A 6,862-nucleotide genomic window follows, 5' to 3' on the forward strand; every position below is an offset into this window, starting at 1 on the left:
CAATCATCCTTAAAATTATCTTTTGGCCCAAGGCAGGAACACTCTCATTCCTTTAATATACTTCACCTGTCAGCTTTATGGATATATTTGCTTACTTTTTTTCACTTTCCAGTGTTTTTCTCTTCTGAAAATTTGGACCTAATAAAACACCATAATCCTAAATTGGCTTCCAAGGAAGCATTATGGAAATATATAATCAACTTTTGAAATTCTCTTTTAGAGAACTAGCTTTTTATTTCAACTATTAAACCAATCTATGAAGTTGGGGATAGGTAATCACACAGAAATATCCACTCATAAGAAAAGTGTAAAGAACAATAAAGCAAGAAGCTGAATGAATACCCCTCTATACTCACCAGAAAGAAGCATGGTACAAATCCACAATGGAAATCTTGTGAGAATGGTCTGAGTTAATGTAAGGGCCACCAATTATATTAACATAACCAATTAGCTCATTTCTTATTACAAACCAATTGATCTGTAAGGCAATGGGTCTATATCCCCTTCCTTTGGGGATTTTTGGGGTATTTTCAGTGAGGGGAGAGATAATATATTTCCCACTCCATATCTCCTTCATATTTATTACATCATCTATATCAAAGTTTCAGTAAGGTAAAGAGGTGGTCCTCCTCATAAAAATTCTGAGAACAACATGCCTTTCCATCACCAAGTAACTGGTTCCCCCAAAAAGTAATCATAAATAAGGAAAGCAAGATCATCTGTTTTATTGTTTGTTGCCTTTCTCTTATGTAAAATAAACCTTAGAGAAGTATAACAATATTATTTACCAGAAGTTAAATACTATGAATAATCTACTACTTCAGACTTGAATGAACATAAAATTTAAGAGAAGATAGTGACAAATTTTTCTTTTCTTTTCCTCTCATCTGATTCAGGGCTTTTCATTCCATTCACTTAAGATGAAAATGAGTCAAACTCTTATTTCAGGTAGGAATTTAGAATGATTGCTATGGATGTAAGTGTTAAGATTAAAATTGCCAAACTGTGGCAGGTAAAAATTAGTTTCTCTGCTAGAAGTATTGTATTTTTAGAGGTTTATTAATGGTTAAGAATTTAATAAAATACAAGTAACAAAGCACATGCCTAGGAGAGCCAAGAGGCCCATTCAATTTCACCTACATCATGAGAGACGCACCTGCTTGGAAGCGGAAATAGGAAGACAACTCAGTATTTTGACCTCACCCAGGTAGAAATCTCAGTGAGATTAGAGGGCATCTCGGGAAATAGAGCAAGGACTTCTGGGCATTGAAGTCTGGGGTTCAAATCTCCATTTTTACATAAGGTAAGTATAAAAAATCATAAAACAGTATTGAAACTTGAAGATCAGTTAGTCTAGCCACTTTATTCTGCTTGAAGAAGAAACTGAGGCCCAAAGTGGTTAAGTTGCCTATTCAGTATCAGGAGATGGCAGAACAGGGATTTGAACAGCATGCTCTTTCTAAGACTCTACTTAGATACATACATACAATTTTAAAAATATTTTTTATAGGCTGCAACCATCTAAAACTATTTTGGATTTTCAAAACAATGTCACAATGGAAAAGAACAAATTTAGGCAACTATTTTTAATGCCATTTACTCAGAAAAAAGGATAAGTATGAACAAATAAAATCATTGGCATCCATGGTATGATTAATAATAGCTGACATTGTTATAACATTTAATGGTTTATAAAATACTTATGCATGTTTTCTCAATGATCCTTAAAACAATTCTGTGAGTAAATTGTTATAGGTTATATCAGTTGTATTTTACAATTGAGTAAACCAAGGACTATAAGGGCAGCATTTCATAAATTAGTAATAAAATATTATCTACTCTGAGATTATTATATTTCTTATCACAAAATTTAAAAAAATATATTCAATAATATAGCTTCTCTAGTTGAGGAAATTAAAACTGATATCTTCTCAGGAATTTAACTCCCTCAATCTCTTATTCAGGGTACAAAAGGCAGTGACTCTAACAGAAATTATATAATGGAGTTTAGGATTATAAACTACCTTATAGCAAAATATTGATAGTTATGTTTATATAAAAAATGAATGATTTTACAATTTAGCTTTAGGATTTAAGGCTGTAGCAAGATAAAAGATTTACATCACTATTTCCAGCAAATTATATTACACATTATCTATCACATGTTATTTGACAAAGAATTCGGAGATACTGCTTCTAAAAATGATGCATAGAATGCATTAAATTGATACTATCTTCACTTGTTGGAAATGGTAATGCTTAACAGTAAATAGGGAGGCGGTGGTCTGCCAGCAAGAGGGTGGGAGGACAAGGGGGCCCAGGGTGTGGGCTGCTGAGAAGCATAGCAGGGTGGAGCTGGCTGGGGATGGTAATGGCTGGGGGAAGGGAGATGTGGGAGAGAGGAAGGGGAGGGGCAGGGGAGAAGGGAGGTGGCCGCTGCTCCTGCTGGTTCCATGCTGCCACCCTGACCGCAATGATCTTTGGCTTCTAGAGCAGCTGCCAGGCCTTATCCTTCGGTCCCTGGAAGCTGAGGGTGGCCAAGACGTACATCGTGAAGTCGATTGATGTGTAGAATTTAGCTGATAAGCTCCATATGGCATCTTTTCCTGAAATGGTTTGGAGATGATATTTTAAGAATCCAACATGTTTCTGACTTTGGAATTGAGTTCAATGCAACTGATGCTTTAAAGAGTGGAAACAGCTACCAAGGAGTGCTTAATGTGGCATGTGCTGAAGGATGGAGGGTGATCACTCCAAAGAGATTATTAGACCATGTGACTGGACCTACACAACGGCTTACAAAGGAACATTACTTGGTGAAGCTCTTAATTTAAAGGTTGTGCTTACAAGAGATCAGATAGACACAGAGAAATTGAAAGCCAAGAACAGATTAAATTTTTGGAAGTTCTGTTGTTTGATTATGAACTTCATGATCATGGAGTTTCAAATTTAGTGTGAAAATTAGAGTGATGCCTTCTAGCTTTTTCCTGTTACTGAGATTTTTCTTAAGAGAAATCTGGTATGCTGGCATCCTGATGGCGTGCTCATCAGGATGAATGACACAAGGCTCTACCATGAGGTTGACAGGATTTCCATGTTAAGAGAATACATTTCAAGGGAGAGCAAAAATAGCAAATTTAATGCATGCTCCACCAGTCCTCTTTACAGAGCCCAATGAAATATCACAGTACCTACCTGTAAAGGAAGCAGTATGTGAGAAGCTGGAGTTTCCTGAAAGAATGGATCTTAACCTTACACAGGAAAAAACATGCATGGAATCTAAATCTCTGAGGAACCCTCACTGTAGATGACTCCTTTTTTGGGGAGTGGGGGGGGGGGTTAAGGGAGAACTATCTAATAAGAGTGTGACCTGTCTTTCCTTGTGTGTAGATTTTCTGTAGCCTTAAAAGAAGGGATGAAAAGCTTGATGTAGACAGGTTCTATACAGACTGCTGTTCATACCACCTATCCATATCTATCCATATCTAAAATTAATGGGAGATCGAGTTGAACCAAAGTTTTCAGTTGTAATGTTAGGGTCCAAGTCATCGCCCACCACCAAGGAAGGCCAGTAGACAATGCAATCAAGCAAAAGAGTCATTTATTAGACTTCCGGTTAAGATGGCGGCTTAGAGAAAGCTGAAGTTCAGATCTCCGGAAAACCCTTCCCGACCGATCTCAAACTAGAAGCTCCTAAGGCGCCGAAATTCAAAACGATCAACAGCACAGACCCTGGGAACCCTCCTCCTGGACCTGGACCCGGTTCAAAAGGTACGGCTCCCCTTAAAAGCCAGAACCCGAGATCCCTCGGACCTCAGGGGTAGGAGCGCAGAGTCCAAGGCTCCCGGAAGCGGCAGCGGCGCCGGGCTCAGAGAGCAGGGTCTGAGGAACAACAACCCTCAGGGTCTTCTACCCAAGTCCCAGTCCGGGTGAAAGTTACTGCCTGGGGCTTCCGCTGCAAAGAGCCGGTTGGTCAAAGAGCCGGTCGGTCCGGGTGAAAGTTACTGCCTGGGGCCTCCGCTGCAAAGAGCCTGTCGGTCCGGGTGAAAGTTACTGCCTGGGGCCTCCGCTGCAGAGAGCTGGTCAAAACAACAGCAACCCTCAGGGCGGGCAAGACAGCCTCACGGGCTGGATCCTGCTATCCAAGTCTCAGTGAAAGTCTGTGCTCTCGGAGCTTGGGGAAGCGGCAGCCCATCCCCCCGCAGGCCAACGAAACAGCCTCACGGCCAGGGATTCTGAAGGCAACTTCCGGAAATCGAGCCAGGGGGAGAGTGTGGCCTCGTGGTCCGACCCTTCCATTCCAGTTCCAGTGAGGCATATTCAGTTTAACCCAGGGAACGCTCATAGAACCAACATCTGCCCAGGACTAAAGCCTCTGATCACCAGACAAAGACAAGAAAAGCCAATCCTCCACGTTCAGAGATGACAAACTCCACAGAAGCACAGAAGCCCCAAAATACCAAGAAAAATAAGAAGAAAGGGGCGACTCTGGACACATTCTATGGAGCCAAAATACAAAATACAGAGCAGATAGAAGAAGATATACAAGAAAATTCTCCAAAATCTTCCAAAGGAAATAGAAACTCTCCACAAACCCATGAAGAATTTGAATCAGAAAGGACCAAAAAGATGGAAGCCCTCTGGGAGGAAAAGTGGGAAATGATGCAAAAGAAATTCACGCATCTACAAAACCAGTTTGACCAAACTGTAAAAGAAAACCAGGCTTTAAAGCAAGAACTAATAAAGCAAAGCCAAAACACCAAGAAATTAGAAGAGAACATAAAATATCTCACCGACAAGGTGATAGATCTGGAAAACAGGGGGAGAAGAGAAAATTTAAGAATAATTGGACTCCCAGAAAAGCCAGAAATAAACACCAAACTGGACATGGTGATACAAGATATACTCAAAGAAAATTGCCCAGAGATTCTAGAACAAGGGGGCAATACAGCCACTGACAGAGCTCACAGAACACCTTCTACACTAAACCCCCAAAAGACAACTCCCAGGAATGTAATTGCCAAATTCCAAAGCTATCAAACAAAAGAAAAAATCCTACAGGAAGCCAGAAAAAGACAATTTAGATATAAAGGAATGCCAATCAGGGTCACACAAGACCTTGCAAGTTCTACTCTGAATGATCGTAAGGCATGGAACATGATCTTCAGAAAGGCAAGAGAGCTGGGTCTCCAACCAAGAATCAGCTACCCAGCAAAACTGACTATATACTTCCAAGGGAAAGTATGGGCATTCAACAAAATAGAAGACTTCCAACTTTTTGCAAAGAAAAGACCAGAGCTCTGTGGAAAGTTTGATACCGAAAAACAAAGAGCAAGGAATACCTGAAAAGGTAAATATTAAGGAAAGGGGAAAAATGTTATCTTCTTTTACTCAAACTCTCTTCTATAAGGACTACATTTATATCAACCTATGTATACTAATATGTGGGGAAAATGTAATGTATAAATAGGGGGTAAAGAAAGACCAAATAGAATAATGGTTCTCACACAAAGATTCACAGGGGAAGGGGAGGGGAAGAAAACTCCTATAAGAAGGAGAGGAAGAGAGGGGGGGGGGGGTTACTTAAACCTCAATCTCAGGGAAATCAACTCTGAGAGGGAAAAACATCCAGATCCATTGGGATCTTGAATTCTATCTTACCCAACAAGGGTAAGGAGAAGGGAAAACCAAGGGGGGGAGGGGGAGAGGGAGAACAAAAAGGGAGGGAAAGAGAGGGGGGAGGGGGAGGGAACAAAAAGGGAGGGACTAAAAAGGGAAACATCAAGGGAGGGGACAAGGGGGACTGATTCAAAGTAAATCACTGGACTAAAAGGTAGAGCCGAAGAAGAAAAGGTTAGAATTAGGGAAGGCAATCAAAATGCCAGGGAGTCCACAAATGACAATCATAACTTTGAACGTGAATGGGATGAACTCACCCATAAAACGTAGACGAATAGCTGAATGGATTAGAATCCAAAACCCTACCATATGTTGTCTTCAAGAAACACACATGAGGCGGGTTGACACCCACAAGGTCAGAATTAAAGGATGGAGTAAGACCTTCTGGGCCTCAACTGATAGAAAGAAGGCAGGAGTGGTAATCATGATATCTGATAAAGCCAATGCAAAAATAGACCTGATCAAAAGGGATAGGGAAGGTAATTATATTTTGTTAAAAGGGACTCTAGACAATGAGGAAATATCATTAATCAACATGTATGCACCAAATAATATAGCACCCAAATTTCTAATGGAGAAACTAGGAGAATTGAAGGAAGAAATAGACAATAAAACCATACTAGTGGGAGACTTAAACCAACCATTATCAAATTTAGATAAATCAAATCAAAAAATAAATAAGAAAGAGGTAAAAGAAGTGAATGAAATCTTAGAAAAATTAGAATTAATAGACATATGGAGAAAAATAAATAGGGATAAAAAGGAATACACCTTCTTCTCAGCACCACATGGCACATTCACAAAAATTGACCATACATTAGGTCACAGAAACATAGCACACAAATGCAAAAAAGCAGAAATAATGAATGCAGCCTTCTCAGATCACAAGGCAATAAAAATAATGATTAGTAATGGTACATGGAAAACCAAATCTAAAACCAATTGGAAATTAAACAATATGATACTCCAAAACCGTTTAGCTAAAGAAGAAATCATAGAAACAATTAATAATTTCATCGAGGAAAATGACAATGGCGAAACATCCTTTCAAACCTTTTGGGATACAGCCAAAGCGGTAATCAGAGGCAAATTCATATCCCTGAAAGCTCATATTAACAAACAAGGGAGAGCAGAGATCAATCAATTGGAAATGCAATTGAAAAAACTCAAAAGCGATCAAATT

At 39.5% G+C, this 6,862-nt stretch overlaps 1 pseudogene; it reads left to right on the top strand.

Annotated features, from left to right (window-relative positions):
- Positions 1-2,473: 2,473 nt before the first annotated feature.
- LOC100013973 (TIP41-like protein) lies at positions 2,474-3,311 on the top strand (annotated as a pseudogene).
- The last annotated feature ends 3,551 nt before the right edge of the window (positions 3,312-6,862 follow it).

This window comes from Monodelphis domestica, chromosome 3 (genome assembly GCF_027887165.1).
Source record: "Monodelphis domestica isolate mMonDom1 chromosome 3, mMonDom1.pri, whole genome shotgun sequence".
In the NCBI taxonomy this organism is placed as follows: domain Eukaryota; kingdom Metazoa; phylum Chordata; class Mammalia; order Didelphimorphia; family Didelphidae; genus Monodelphis; species Monodelphis domestica.